Source organism: Cynocephalus volans, chromosome 2 (assembly GCF_027409185.1).
Source record: "Cynocephalus volans isolate mCynVol1 chromosome 2, mCynVol1.pri, whole genome shotgun sequence".
NCBI lineage: Eukaryota > Metazoa > Chordata > Mammalia > Dermoptera > Cynocephalidae > Cynocephalus > Cynocephalus volans.
The window spans coordinates 111,505,285-111,522,028 of record NC_084461.1 but is presented as its reverse complement, the minus strand read 5'-3'; the positions used below and the strand labels follow the sequence as shown (position 1 = coordinate 111,522,028).

Here is a 16,744-nt window from a genome sequence, read left to right as displayed (position 1 = left end):
CCCTCAGGACCTAATCACCTCTTAAAGGTCCCACCTCTCAGCAGCTGCACTGAGGATTAAATTTCCAACACATGAACTCTGGGAGATACATCCAAGCCATAGGAGTAGGAGTGGTTCCCACTAAACACCTGAGGATCAGCCCAATCTCTATCTTTGGCTTGATGAACTATCTCCAACCATAACTCCTAAAACAGCCTCTGCTTACATCCAATTAGACTAGAGGGGATCATCTGACTCTATGGAAGCCGATTAATCACTTGTCTGACCAGCAACCAATCAGATTTCCTCTCTCAATCAAAATCTGAACTGTGGAAATCCACTAAATCAGGTGAGAACTGGAACCAAAATAAGCAGATAACCTAATGAAAGACCACGTACAAGTCTTCTAACATAGAATTCTTCACTAGCTTCACATGACCTATGACCGTACTTTTAAAAAGCATGTTTCCTTTTATGTATATGTGTGGAGCTTCTGTGATTGAAGAGAAAGTGTAGGGTCCAGTGCCCTATCAGTCCCCATCCCAGTAGTCCTAGTTATTTGCAAAACAGTTTGAAACTTCTGACCATCAAGAAATATCTTAGCTCCTTAGCATGGCAAGGCCATGAAAGCCCTTCAGGATCTAAGTCCTAAAGATCTTCTGAGCCTTGGGACTTCACTCTCCCCTACTCTATGCCATCTACTCTAATTCCTAACTTCATTTAACTCCTAACTAACTCTGTCATTCAAAACTAAGACCAAATGTCATCCCTGCTCTGTAGTTTTCCTGATTTACCTCTCCTAGCAGAAAAAGTCATTTACCTGAGTTACATAGCACTTTGTGTATTGTTACCCTACAGTGCATAAGGATATCTTTTTTTTTTAAGATTTAAGATTGTATGTCTGCCTCCTACATTGGACTAAGAGCAAAAGGAGTTTAACTTCATATCCTCAGTGCCTGGCAATGTCTGATATAGGGTGGCTGCTCAATAAAGTTTTTGTGTTTAAAAAAAAAAAATGAGAGGGCTGGCCCGTGGCTCACTTGGGAGAGTCTGGTGCTGACAACACCAAGTCAGGGGTTAAGATCCCCTTACCGGTCATCTTTAAAAAAAAAAAATGAGAGAAAAGAAGCAAACCACAACAGGTAAGCTAAATACAAAGTTTAGAGCAGTACCTAAAATTTTACTTTAGTATAACAATCCATCAGAAGATGAGTAAAGTAGTGCGCAGAAGACCAAGCTTATTCCAAGACCCAAACAGTCAATCTAGATCTGCCCTACAGTGCCCATACAAGCCACCACAGCCATCACATGCGGGAGGACAGCAAGCGTTGTACTAGGCACTGAGGAAGACGACTCAAGTATCAGGCAGTCTTTAGTGCCAAGTAATTTAAAATCCCTTTTCATAGGAGGTCGTGAATATACTTTTGGGTTTTTTAACTCAAACGAATGTAACATTTACATAAATACTTACAAACAGGTACACTGAAGAGTTTGGAGACAGAAGGGGAGAGGCTCGGTCTAAGTCCTAAGTTTTGAGACCTATTTATTTACCTAGCAAACATTACTGAGTATCTACCACATACTGTCAAGGATAGAAAGACAGTAAGACAGGGTCCCTAGCTGAGGGCACTTTTCAGAGTTTTTCTTCCTTTTTCTAGAGACTCAGTACTTTCCTATTGTGCAGGGTCGGTCACTAGCCTTGCATGTATAGCTGTCTGGGTAGCATAAAAGCTTATCTTGCAGATGCTGAAGTAAAAAAATGAAAAGAGACTTGTGGAGGGGTCCCTGCAATGGGAGCTTAGGAAAGAAAGTTCTTGCGGCTGTCCTTACATCCTAAGCCCTTCAGCTCCACAAACAAAATGTTCTGTTACTCACACATTCCACTACTTCCTCCTTTAGCCCACAATATTAACAGTGAAAAACTCAATGTTTCGTAAAGCAGCTAATAAACAGAGGAGAGCTGACTCCTACCTCTGCCCCTTGCACATACGTTACGCTAATCATACAAATCCCTATACTTGTGAATGTGCTTAGCTATACTTCAAGTACCTGAGAACTCTTTGAGGGCAAAGCCCATGACCTATCATTATTCCTATATCTTCCACACAGAAAACCTGTAGATAATGACTATTTTGGTAAGTGTTAAAAGAAATCTCCCCCCAACTCACACACACCAAAAACCCCACTCTGCTTTTCTCATCCTATGTAAAATATCATATCTTTTCTGAGAAGAAAAAAATATATGTGACACTTCTATAATCTCTAAAATTCACATCCTAGAAGTTCTCGCTATCTGCCTGTCAATTTCCTAGGCTAGATGAATCATGAAAAAATTCTTAAGACTAAAGCCAAGTCTCTGTCAGATAATATCCATGAATCAATAAGTTTTACATGCCACATGAACTGCCAATACCAAAGAAACATAAGGGGCCATGTAGTGACAACATCTTTAACATCCTCTTGCCATAGTTTTCTAACGGTATTATTATTTTTCATTCATTTATAAAGTGGGAAGTCCACGTGTACTTATCAGCACATGGGCAAAGTGCAGAAATCTGCAGAATTGACATCCTTAAACATACACATACAAATTTGCTGCAGTTATTACCTATGCACAGAGTGACCCCTGATAATGCCCTGGAACAGAGAGCAATTTAGATAGGAATCCAAAGTTACTAGAAGCTATCACTTAAGGTGTTAATATACATTATTCTTTGACAACATTTCCTAACTGGATTTGTTCAGTGTTATTGACCTCCCTGACTAAACTATTTCTACCTCCAGATAAGGAGACATTCCTGTGTTTTCATTTAATTTCAACATCTGAATCTAATGCTAGAAATCTGCATACTCCTGAAAATAAGTCGTAAAACACACCCATTTACTTTAGATGTTTTAAAAAAGAACCAAAACTCCAACTGTAGCCAGGAAAAAAAAGTAGTTTTACAAATGTAGTTGGCACTCTATACTAATCAAGAATTTCCTCCCTTAATAAACATAGTTTTCATTTCAAGTAAGCTTGAATTTTACCAGTCATATCATGCAACTAGGTCTAATCAAATATCTGATCATTAAAAAAAATAACCAGTCTTTTAGAAAGGATACATTTATATTCCTGTTAACATTTGACAGAAGTGACTCAAGAGTAGCACACTATGGTTAGTGATACACTAAGGTTGTACCTTCCCAGTAGAACCTAGTACCATTAACTGTCTGGGACACATCCTACCTTCTCCTGAGGCCTGCAGGACTACCCTAAATGCAATCGGTAACTCATCACTTTCTCAGTTACTCCTGACCACCTCCTACCACCAGCAATACCACACACTCCACTGCTTTGAGCATTGTTGGTATTTCAACCTTCCACCAGTTTGATCTTGACTTGTTTTCGGATATTTCAACCCTAGCTCTACCCTAGCTTCTGCACTGAACAACCTGGCTCTGGAACTCAGTGTCTGCTTGAACTTTTGCTTGGCCTCCCTCTCCACTACTCTTTCTGTTTGGATGACTCAGTCTCCCACTCCCTAGGTGTTCTTCATCTGTCTAGGTGTACCTCCACTCCAGGCTAGTCCTACCACTAAGAAACTGGAGATTAGAAAATGCACCCAATTACAAAATCATTGGGAAATGAACGCTCAATGGAGCTACCAGAGAAATACATCATTAGTAGGTAATAAACGTAGTGCACATTTTTCCAAAGTCATACCACATACATAACATGCAGAAAATCATTCAAGACCCAGTAAGTATACTTGAAATGAACAATTACCTAAAAATGAACTAGCTTATTATAACTGTAAACACTTGAGAAATAAGATTGCCAACTTAAACAGGGAACAAAGAATCAGTGTGAAACAGAAATCAATAAGTAAGCTTACAAGGACAAATTCTTAGAACATGACCTAAAGCTCATTACAGAATAGTTTTAATTAGTTAGGTACTAGCAAATTATTGCCTTTCTATGAACATTTTCTTGGTCAGTTTGTGTCACAACTGACACAAATGCTCAGCTGAGTGAAACTTCTAGTTTGACCAGTAGCACAACCACAAAAGAAACCCAGAATTCAGCTTCTCTAAATTACCCACAATGTATCTGTGAGCAAAGGATTTGTGTTCACTTTCAGAACAGGGTCTCTATATATACTTGGGTTTGGTTTCCATCATTTACAAATGTCATAATTTCCATTATTTTCCCAAGTACTTTGGTCCTTGTTCTTTGACTTTCATATACAACAACATATATGCAAACAGTTATATGGGGTCTGGATTCGGAGATGGTGGGTGGCGGCGGGGTTGGGGGCGGCCTCCTGGAGAATGCTAAGCCCCTCATCTATGAGCACATTGGGGAGCGTCCCGTGACCACGGGCGAGGAGGCCGAGAAGAAGGAGGAAGTTGCTGACAGCACCGATGCACACGAGATCTTCGGACCCACAGCATCCACTGATGCTAGAGGAATTAAATGTAGCAGAGCAAGTCCGGGTTCAGATGGACATACACATTACGCCAGGAACCCATGCCTCGGAGCATGCGGTTAACCAGCTTGCGGATAAGGAGCGGATGGCAGCTTCCCTGGAGAACACCTGCCTGCTGGAGGTTGTGAATCAGTGCCTGTCAGCACACTCCTGAGCCTGGCTTTTGATGCCCAGCCTGCATTGGTGTCCTGGTCCTAGCTCCACCCAGGGCTCATGGCCTTGTTTTCTTAAATCACTGACATTGAGAAACTAATATTTTGTATTTTGTAATACACCCTTAATTTATATTCATTTCCACCCCCCCAAAAGGGTTATATTAAGCAATTAAAGACCTAAATTATAGATGGTCTCTTAGTTGGTAGAATAATTATATTCTAGAAAAAGGCACAAAAAGTTAGTTTCTGGATATTAAATGTCATTATTTCCATGAAATTTGCCAAAATTTTTATTATACCACAACTATATAAGAATGCGCAAGGGCAAGAATATGTGTTCAATAAATGCTTGCTAAATAAATAAAATCTGCTGGATATATGTGTTCTTATAGAAAAATTCATCTAAGGTATAATTATTCATCAGGCAAAACAACAGCTTAAGGAAACAGAAGACAGACCACTCTCAAGTCACGTAGTTTTAAATTCCACCCATAGTATTCTATAGCAAAACACTATGCCATCTCTGGTTGCTTAGATCACTTCCTAGCATTTTTGAAAAGGTATTATAGATTGTTGGGCTCATCTTATATGAAAAAGTAGACATTCAACAATCACACAGATTAAGGATTTTCTAACACATCTACTGTAATCTCCTATATGGAAATGAGACTACCAAGGCAGGTGAAAGGAAAACAAAGAACTCCACAATGCTCTTTTTCGGTCTGTGTCCAACCACCTTTCTTAAGTCAGCGCCCATCACTAACATTTCACTTCAGGACCATTGTTATTTAGAACAAATAAATTACAGGGGATGAAAGGGAATAGCTATTTAGTTTTTCAGCTGCAAGCAGATAACAGAAATCATCCTATACAAAATGGTTATTTCTAATCATATCCACAAAACAAGGATTTTTTAAATCCCTTAAAACAGACCCACTGTACATAGAGAGCCAGGCCAATCGGGCCCAGCTGTTTGAGCTGTTCATGTTTTAATATACCATAAGGTTCTTCTGAACAGCTGTTTGGTGGCAGCTGAACACCACAACACTAGTGCAGTTATTCAAGTGACTACCAAATAAATCTGTTTCTGGGGATCTCTTCATACCCAGAGCTCAGAATCAACATGCCTTTTATTATCTAACCATGGTCCGGACTTTTAGAGGAAAAATAAACTTTATTTAAAATTTAAAGTAGAGGGCTGGCCGGTTAGCTCAGTTGGTTAGAGCACAGTGTTATAAGGTCAAGGGTTCAGATCTCCATACTGGCCAGCCACAAAAATTAATTAATTAGTTAACTAATTTAATGTAAAAGTTATTAATATGCCCCCACAAAAACCTTCTGTCCTAAAACTAAATAATCTTATTGCATAATAGGCTCAAACTGCCTATTAAATATGCATTTGCTCTAACATTTATTCATCAGCTCCAATACTGTCCTCAAGTTATCTTCTCTTCCAAAGGGAAGAGATATGATCTACAATATTTCTCCTCAGAAAAATAAACTTCCCTGAAATTAAAGTAAATGTAATTTAATATACAACTCCAGAAAGTCTTGTGATCACAATTTCAATTAACAAGGGTCCCCTCTGGTATATGCCAAAAAACTAAGATGCTTTTGTACGAACTCAAAAGCTTCAAAGGATAATTTATTGTGGCAACAGGCACAGGAGTGAAGAGGGATGCTTACAGAGTAAGTTCTAATAAAAATGACTTATTCCTTCAAAAAAAACCAAAAAACAAAAAACTCACCACTTTGTCACCCTTCCAGTATGTGCCAGGCAGTGATGTGAGTGCTTGAAAACCAGCAGGTGACTAAAATATACCAAGTCCCTGCCCTTATGGAAGGTACCTTCTTGTGGGGAGAAGAACATTTTTGAAGAGAAGTAAAGCAGAATAAGGAGTGTAGAAGGGAAAGGGAGGGATAATTTTATATAGTGTGGTCAGAAAGAGGCCAATTTTTATGACTATCACTAACACCAACAGCCATTTTCTCACATCAGAAAAGTCACTTTCCAAACCTACATTTTATCCAGCAATACGAATACTAGTATCATTGTTATTCCATTGCTCTTCTGTGAGTAATGTGTAACTTATGGGAAAATAATATCCTATAAAAATGGTAATCACTAAGTCAATAATTATCTTGGGGGAGCCTACCTGCTAGGAACTGTGCGGATATAATGAGAGGCAAAATCAGACACTAGCCCTGTCCACAAAGAGATTCTACTCTCATAAGGGGATCAATCAATCATACAATATTGTCTAATCAACAAATCAAACTGGTCAGAAACTTTCTTAACAAGTTCTAGGAAAGAAAAAAAAAGTATGCAGTGCTTCAAGAATATGTGATGTGACTTCTGGGTAAAAATGGAATATTAAACACATGACTCCACTAGTTCCCCTTCCAGAAACCCAATTAAAACAGTAAAGGCACAAATTCACAATAAAACAGACTGAAGAGAATGTGACAAAACCTTGGAAGCTGGAAAGCAGACAGATGAGTAAAAAGTAACTTAGTCAAACCAAGAAAGCTGAACCCTAAGCCAGACATAGAGATACCTGAAACACAACCTAATTTATACTGTAATCACCACTGGCAGCAAGAAATATGCTGGTACCCTGGAAGTAGAAGGACTGGTTAAAAATCCATTTAAGAAGCAAAGCAGGCCTCTATCCCATTCCATGCTTCTGGGCCAATGGTCCCTCATCCACCATGGCAGAAGACAAAAGGTTTACTCTCTGGGAAGAATAAAGCAGAATCTTAGACCTGGCAGTCATCTAGCACAACTAAAGGCAGCAGTACCATACCAAAAATGCAGAAGAATTCAGTGCACTTTTACAGATGGAACACTGATACCCCCAGGCTTCTCAACCTTCCTCAGTTTACAGAACACTGGCAGCCAGACCTATCCTCTGTGGGACAAGGGTGAAAGCCCAGAAGAGAAGACCTGAAGACACTGACACTGGGAATTCCCAGTGAAATAACCCATCCATTTTATCTACAACAAAGCCCAGTCAAGAAGCTCTACTCATGCATAGGACTTCCCAACAGATTTTTATAGAACCTTAATTATATATGCTGACAGTCACCAAACACCTGAGAAAAACTCTCAGACTGTGGATTGACTGACCCAATGTCCATTCCACCTTCCTAATTGTGTATTCATTTACACAAAAAGAAAGCTAAGATTACATTTCCCAGACTCTCTTGCAGCTAGGATTCTGGATGCAAATTAGGTTCTCTAACCAAATGCACATCCATAAGCGATATGGAGGAAGGATGTGTCATGGGGCCACCTTCCTGGCCCTTGTGGCAATTTTTCTGCTGACAAGCAAGATCATTAAAGCCTGAAGATTTTCTGTCTCTATGTCAGTACATTACTATAGCTTTGTAGTAAGTTTTGTAATCAGGAAATGTGAGTCCTCCAACTTTGTTCTTTGTCAAGACTGTTTTGGCTATTCTGGCTACTAAGTCTTTCAATCCATGAACACAGGATGTCTTTCCATTTATCTTTCTATTTAGGCCTTATGTAATTTCTTTCAACAATGTTTTATAGTTTTCAGTGTATATAAGTCTTGCACTTCTTCTGTAGAATTTACTGGTATTTTATTCCTTTTGATGCTATCAAAAATGAAACTGTTTTCTTAATTTCATTTTTGGATTGTTCACTGTTGGTGTATAGAAATGCAATTGATTTTTTTCTATATTACTCTTTTATCCTGCAACCTTGCTGAACTTTCTTATTAGCTCTCAGAATTCTTCGGTTTTGTTTTTAAAGGAATTCTTAAGATTTTCCACATAAGACATCATGTCATCTACAAATAGAGATAATTTTACTTCTTCCTCTCCGATCTGAATGCCTTTTATTTCTTTTTCTTGTCTAATTGCTCTGGCTAGAACTTCTAGTGCAGTGATGAATAGAAATGGTGGGAGCAGACATCCTTGTCTTGTTCCTAATTTTAGGGGGAAATCTTTTAATCTTTGCCATTAAGTATCATGTAAGCTAGGGGTTTTCATAAATACTCTTTAGCAGAAGTTCCCTTTTACCCCGAGCTTGAATACTTTTATCAAGAAAAGTAGTGTACTTAGTCAAATGCTTTTCCTGCATCTACTGAGATGATCAAGTGGTTTGTGTCCTTCATTCTATTAATATAGTGTATTACATTGATTTTCATAGACTGTACCAACCCGGCATTCCAAGGATAAATCTTTCTTGGTGATAGTGTATAATCCTTTTTACATGTTCGTGGATTTGGTTTGCTAGTATTTTGTTGAGAATTTTTACACTTATATTCATAAAGGATATTGGTCTATGAAATTTTTCTGAAACGGCATTCCAGTATCCATTCTCCAGTTTGTTGGGTGTCGTGAGGAAGTTGTTCCTACAACAACGGCAGTGCCAGCTTCCTAGTCCTGAATTATAGCTAAACACTGTTTTTAAAAATTCAGTGGCTCCTGTGATGACCTCAGATATAAAAGCTCCCAAAGAAGGTCAGTTCTACAGTGTTCTAGGCATCATTCCTGCTCCTTCAGCCTTTCTAATAATTTTTTTTAAGCACCCATATCCCATATTGTTTCCCTTTCTGCTTAAACTATCTAGTAGTTTCTGTTCCTTGTACAGACTGATACAGAGACCTAAACAAACAGAAAAAGAAATTAATTTGGAGCAAACAGGGGCTATGAAGAAAAATGAAACAGGATGCTATAAAGAGACATCAAAAGAATAAAAAGAAGCTATTAAAATTTTAAATATAATAGCAAAATTTGGAAGGTAAAATTGAGAATACCTAGTAGAGAAAAAATTTTTTCAAAAAAGTAAATAAACCAATGGATCAATATAAGGGGTCCAACATTTGAATAACAGGAGTCTCAGAAAGTAATAAGAGGAGAAAATCATCAGCAAAACAATTTAAGAAAATTTCCAAGAACTGAAGGACATTAATTTCCAGACCAAAAAGAAATCCAACCAAATGACCAAGAAGGTATAAAAAGAGAGCCACACCAAGGAACATCCTTCTAAAATTTCAGAACCAGACCAAAAAGAAGATCTTACAAGCTTCTAAATGTTTCCCTCCCTAGTACTTCTGCAGCAAAAGCGAAAGCTGGAAAACTATAGAACATGCCTTCAAAATTCTGAGGAAGTATCATTTACAAGGTAGAATTCTATATTCAAACTATCAATGCTTGCCCAATGTAACTAGACTGGAGAAGGGTGTGAGGCTCAAAAAGGTATAAAACTAATAGAAAACCTAAAAATTCTAAATGACTTCATGTTTTAATAACTGGCATAGTCTTGTCTTTCTATTTAATTATATAAAACAACTGGCCAATTAGCTCAGTTGGTTAGAGCACAGTGCTGATAACACCAAGGTCCAGAGTTCAATCCCTGTAAAGCGCGCGTGCGCGCGCGCGCGCGCGCGCACACACACACACACACACACACACACACACACACACACACAAGTAAGTGCGGAAAAAATACTATTTTCGTAGATGATCAAATGGTGGGATAGGGAAGAAAAACTAATCATAGCATGCTATTGAATTCTGCTAGGGATGTTTATATGATAAAAATATTTCTGCTATAACATGTGTTTCTGGGGCTGACCAGTTAGCTCAATTGATTAGAGCATAATGTTATAACACAAAGCTCAAGGGCTCTGATCCTCCTAAAAGCCAGCTGCAAAAAAAAAGTGTTTCTGAAAACTCCTGCATTCTGCACACATTAAAAATAACAGAGCAGGGGTCGGCCCGTGGCTCAATCTGGAGAGTGTGGTGCTGATAACACCAAGGCCACTAGTTCGGATCCCATATAGTGATGGCTGGTTAGCTTACTGGGTGAGCATGGGGCTGACAACACCAAGTCAAGAGTTAAGATCCCCTTACCAATCTTTTTAAAAAAACAAAACAAACAAACAACAACAACAAAAAAAAACCAGAGAAAATGGGAAACAATGTTGGAATGGACAACTCAAAACCTACACAGCTTTGTAATCAGAGAACCAGCAATAACATAAACAATAATTAGTACCTCAGGAGATGACTTGGACAGTCCAGGCAGTCAGTTGAGTGTGGCTAGAACTGTCTCGAGAGACGTTTAAAAATGCACAAAAACAAGAGTAGAAATGCTGGTTTGCAGGAATTGAGACAACAGAGATATAAGCTGAGCTCTGTTAACACAGGAGTTAAGACTGGCTATAAGAACAAAGCTAGAAGACTGACTGGTTAGCTCGGTTGGTTACAGGGCAGTGTTATAATACCAAGGTTAAGGGTTCAGATCCCCATACTGGCCAGCCGCAAAAACAAAACAAAAAGGAATAAAGGTAGTGGTGCACCTCTCCAGAGGAGGGTACCCTGGGCACAGGCACCCACTTTTAATTCTCTTAAAATAGAGTTGAAAGCAGAGCTGAGGGCTGAAGATTACAACTCTACTCTTACTATTCTGGCTCCCCTTTCCTAGGATTTACTAGGAAAAGGCACATATAAATCAATACAACTTACAATTATATCATTTCTTTGCTTACCAGTCACATATGCACTAATTGGCATTATAGATGCATACATAGCAGAACGCACTGAATTAATACTTTAAATACCAAAAGCTGATCTAAATTGATCTAAACTAAAATGTAAACATATAACAATTGGGAGATAAGGAAAAGAAAAATGTGTGGATTTTGAAAAAAATAGAGTGAAAGAGCTCAATTCCTCATCGTTCATAATACCAAGTCACTTATGTCCTATCATCATCTCAATGTGGAGATAAATATCAAAGGAGCAGTGAAAATAGTTGAAAGTAATCTTTTTCATGAGAGTCTTGGAGAACTCTTTTGAGTCCTAAATTATGTACACATACACACTCTTACATTTATAGACACATGTTGCTAGAGAGTCATAGGTTTTGTTTTGTTTTCAAGGCACATATTAGAAAAATCTGAATCAGAGAAGTCAAGGAAGACTTCTCTAAAGAAATGAACATTGAGTGGAGACCTGAGGAATAAGTAGGAGTTAATCCAATGATGAGAGAAGTTCAGACAAAGGAAACCCCATACGTAAAGGGTCCTGTGTTAAGAGGAGCATGGTAAAAGGGACTGAATAAAGGATTTCACAGTTAGAGAGGAGAGAGCAAGCCCATGTGTGGTTGAAATAAACCTAAAGAATCAGACAGGGGCCAGCCCATACAGGGAAGAACTTTTAGGCAGGATTACCATATGTCTTAATTTGCCCAGGACAATTTCCACATGCTAGTTGTCCCTGCATAATTATTAATAGCTCCCTCTTTCACACACAAAAGTATCCCAGTTTGGATGCTAAATTATATGGTCACCCACTATTAGGTAATCCTGAGGATTTTAGTCTTTACTAAAAGCTCCTAAGTGTTTTAAGCAAAGGAGGAGGAAGTAATCACATTTTTAGTACAGATTCTTAGAGGGATAAGGGTTCTGGTCCCCTACGCAATGTTTTGTTATGTAAACACCAATTAAGAATATACTTTAAATGACGTTTAAAAATGTCTCCTTCACCATCATTGCCAACATTCCTGAACAAGTGGTCTAAACCCTCAATTATGGCCAGTGGCTTTGCTCCACTGCCATTTGCTAATATAAGGCTCTCTCCACAGTCAACAATCATCTCAAACCATGCACCAAAGACAATGGATACTTTTTAGGCCTTATTAAGAAAAAAAAAAAAAAGATCCTTTTTCCATGACTCAATTCTCTTTTTTCTACTTCTCTAGCAATTATCATCTCCATTGTGGTTTTTCCTCCCTCTACCTAGTCTTCATTATATAGATGTCCTCCATGTCTCTGAGTACTCCAAATTGCCACCTTATATCTCCACCTGAAAGTCCAACAAACAGTACTAACTCACTAACTTACCACTAACCATGAGTAGGGTCCTCCAAACCTGGTCCTTCCCCATCAATCTCTGTTAAGAGCAACACTGTCTACCCAGGCACCCATGCATAGAAGCACAGTCACCCGTTTTCCTAATCCCCTATGCTTAGTATCTCTTAAGTCCACCTTCTCTTCTTTCTCACTGCCTACCTCAGTTCATGGGTGACCTCATTACTCCCCAAGTGCCCTCACTAGTGTTTTTACTTCTACCCTTTTTTCCCTCCATAGCATAAGGAGACTGATCACATCACTTTTCTGCCTGAAATTCTTTTTTTTGAAAGAAAAAATTTTAATGGACTCCATCAAAATTAAAAATTTCTGCTCTGTGAAAGATGTTGGCAAGAGAATTTTTTAAAAAACAAGGCACAGACAGGGAGAAAATATTTGCAAAATACCCATCCAAAAAAAGGACTGTTATCCAAAATATACAAAGAACTCTTAAAACTCAATAAGAAAATAAACAACCCAGTCAAAAAATGAACCAAAGACCTTTACAGACACTTCACCAAAAAGGATAAACAAATGGCAAACAAGCACGTGAAAAGATGCTCCACATCATGTCATCAGGGAAATGCAAATTAAAACAGCAATGAGACACCACTACATACCTATTAAAATAGCCAAAATCCAGAACACTGACACCATCAAATGCTGGTGAAAACATGGAGCACCTGGAACTCTCACTCATTAATGGTAGGAATGCAAAATGATACAGCTACTTTGGAAGACAGTTTGTCAGCTTCTTAAAAAACTAAACACACTCTTACTGTACAATCTAGCAATTGTGCTCGTTGGTATTTACCCAAAGGAGTTAAAAACTTATGATCCACACAAAAACCTGCACATGGATGTTTATATCAGCTTTATTCATAATCAACAAAACCTGGAAGCAACCAAAATGTCCAAGCAACAGAGATGTCATTCATTAGGTGAATAGATAAATAAGCTGGTACATCCAGACAATGGAATAGTATTCAGTGCTAAAAGGAAATGAGCTATCAGACCATGAAAAGACATACAGGAAACCTAAATGCATATTACTCAAGTGAAAGAAGCCAATCTGAAAAGGGTACATAATGTATGATTCCAACTATACGACACTGTGGAAAAGGTAAAACTATGGAGATAGTGAAAAGATCAGTGGTTGCCAGAGACTGGGGATGCTCCCTGAAATTCTTGAAGCTCCTCATTACCTAAATTGCAATCCTCTCCCATCCCATATGCAAACTTTTAAAATCATCTTTTAATTCTGTTTTGCCACAAACTTTTTAAAGTAGCTTTGTATACATGGCTCTAGTTATATGAATTAACAACCCCTCTTCTAATGTTTTCCATTTAGAAGCAAATTCCTATTCACCTCCTAATACTCAGCTCAGACATCACCACCTCCCCAATTACGCTGGAATGGATGTCTTTCAAAATTTCACAAGGCTCCTACTCTGTATTAGATGGCAGTCCATTTCTCCATAGCACCATATGGGTACTATCATAGCACTTATTACATGGTATTATTGTACTGTATTTATAGTATCACAATACTGTAGAGTTGGTTTTCTATAAGCAACTTGATAATGGGTACTAAGTGTCCCATCTCTCGATCCCCAGCATCTGGTTTAAGGCCTGGCATATAGTATCTGTTCCACAAATGTGTATTGAATAAAGAATGAAAGAACATTTCTGTCACGAGTATTAACAATTTATTTAGAGGTTTTAATTTCTTTTAAATTATTAAGGGATGGAGTAAAGTGGGAAAGTATCTTTTTAAAAAGGAAGAAATGATAAAAGACGTTTCTTTCAGTCATTCATCTTTACCCATTCTTTGGTAGCAAATGAAGCCTTCAGTATTCCAAACAGCTGTTTTAATTACTGCACTCTCCTGACAAATCCAAAATTACCTCCTTAGAGGCTATGAACTATCAACATGAAAAACATACATCTAGTACAATTTCCAAAAGTAGCACCCAAAGGGACCTGAAAATCAACTGTCCTAGGTAAGACCTCAAGTCCCCAGCACAGATGACAGTACTCTATGAGCCTGCTTCCTGTCAGTAAACTGGATTAATGCCTGCAGAGCAACACTGTTGTGAGGATTAAATGTCTATCAAAACCCCACTACAATGCTAGAAGACAGAGCTAGGATCCATTCTAGCTCTGCCATTTGTCTAAGTAATCCCAGGCAAAACACTTAACCTCTCTAAGCCTCAAGTTTCCTCATTCATCAGTAGGGTTATCATAAGGTTTAAGGAATAATGTCTATAAAGCATCTAGTATAGTGTCTGGCAAACAGAATAGACATGAGACAAATGTCATCTCTTTTTGTCCCGCATCTTGCGCAAGTCTTTTAATATCTCTAGGTCACACTTTCTGTATCCATAAAATGAGTTGTTTAGATCAGACGATCCAAAAACCCTTCTAATAGGAAAAGTGCTATAATTCTATCTATAACCAATAAATCCAAATAAAGGCAAAAAAATAAATTTAAAAAAGACTGAGAAAGTATATTAGCTAAGGAAAGCCTTACTTATCACCTAGGCCTACACCAAAAATTTCAGCAGAAATCTAAGATTATGACCCAAGTGCAGAATCTCTTTACTCCTTTATAGCTAGCAATATGAGCATAACAATAAAAATGATTGAGAACTGGAAGGAACCTCCAGAAATTAATATTAAGTTCCTCCAAATAGGAAATGGCCACTCATCCACGGCTGGAGGCATCAAAAATTGGTAAAATTGTAATTCTTTTATCCAGAGGGTAACATTTAACCCATAAATTAGGTAACATATAACCAGTAACTTAAACAAGGGGAAAAAACCTGATATTGTAGCAAGCGAGAAAGCTCCCAGAAATTCATAGCCCTCTACAGCCTCTGAGAAATAGGTTAGATTCAGTGACTGAAAGCCTATTTCCTTGATCCCAGCAAACTAAGCAGCCAATAAAAGCTATCTTGATATATCTTTAAAATCTGTTAAATGCCGGTGTAGTACACGTTTACTGACATGTAAAGACATTCACAAAAGTGTTGCATGAGAAAAGATTACATTTAACATGAACCCATTTTTTTGTGAATAACATGGATATGAATCTTCACAGCTTTTATTTCTAGACAATATAACTGAGGGTGATTTTTATTTTCTTCTTGGTGTTTATCTGTGTCCTCTCATTTTCCACAATGAATATACACATATTTTGTGTAACAAAAAAAGTTAATTTTTAAAAATTCTCCAAATTCCATTCAGTCCAAAGCACAATCTCCTTATCATAGAAGTGCACTGAAAAATGGGGATTAAAACTCAGATTAGGAAACTTCCTTGGATCCTAGAAATAATTGGGAACTTCAGTTAGTCAAAGGCCCATCACTCAGTTGACATCTGAGGCTTATTCTCACCATTTGCACATGACATAGACCTACACTGATACACTGATAGAATAAAAGTCTAAAGATCTCTAACTCAGGCATATCAGAGGTGATGTTATCTGGACAAATGAAAGAACAAACACAACCATTGACTGCGACTGCAACTGCAGAGGAAAAAGAAAGACTCAAGAGCATATTTTTACAGTGTTTTATCTTTCATTCTCTGTGGTTACTTCCTTAAATCTGACTACACCAAAAGATTACCTAGTCTTAGCTCCTAAATTAAACAAACAACTCCAAGACATCTTGCTCTACCAAACATCCTTTGGAAGCATGGGAAGGAAATGTAATGACAGTTTAATTACTTAGGACCTGCTTCTTAGGCTTAAAACACTAATTCTAGGTATCTGGACCCTCCAATTCTTCCCTTGAAAATTAAATTAATATTTAACATGAAGTTTTATAGCTCTTATGTTAAAGCTACCATGTGTATTGTCAACTTGCTTCTATCAGGGCAAAATCAGCAGATTAAAAAATGAAAGACAAAATAATACATGGGATGAAGGGTTTTCATTTTTCAATTAATCACCCCCTGTATAAAGAAAACTCCCTAAAGTAGATCAGCATTTTCAATTATTTTAGGTCTGAAAACCGAAGACTATGACGAATGTTAAAACAATCCTCCAGATACAGTTTAGCGTATGGGCATTTCCTAAATTTCATTCTATCTACGACCAAAACACGTAGAAAACCAAAAGAGTAAATAGTCATGTAGCACTTGCTGTTTTGAGAAATGTGTCCTTAGGCAATTCTGTCAAGGAGTGAATATCATAGAATGTGCTTATTCAAACCTAGATGGTATAGACTACAGCCTACTACACATC

At 37.8% G+C, this 16,744-nt stretch overlaps 1 protein-coding gene and 1 pseudogene across 1 annotated transcript in view; one reads left to right on the top strand and one right to left on the bottom strand.

The window, feature by feature from the left end:
- Positions 1 to 16,744, bottom strand: part of LMNB1 (lamin B1) — a 55,428-nt gene that overhangs the window by 32,520 nt on the left and 6,164 nt on the right. The gene's annotated exons all lie outside the window — the stretch shown is intronic.
- Positions 4,254 to 4,605, top strand: LOC134366957 (cytosolic iron-sulfur assembly component 2B-like; annotated as a pseudogene).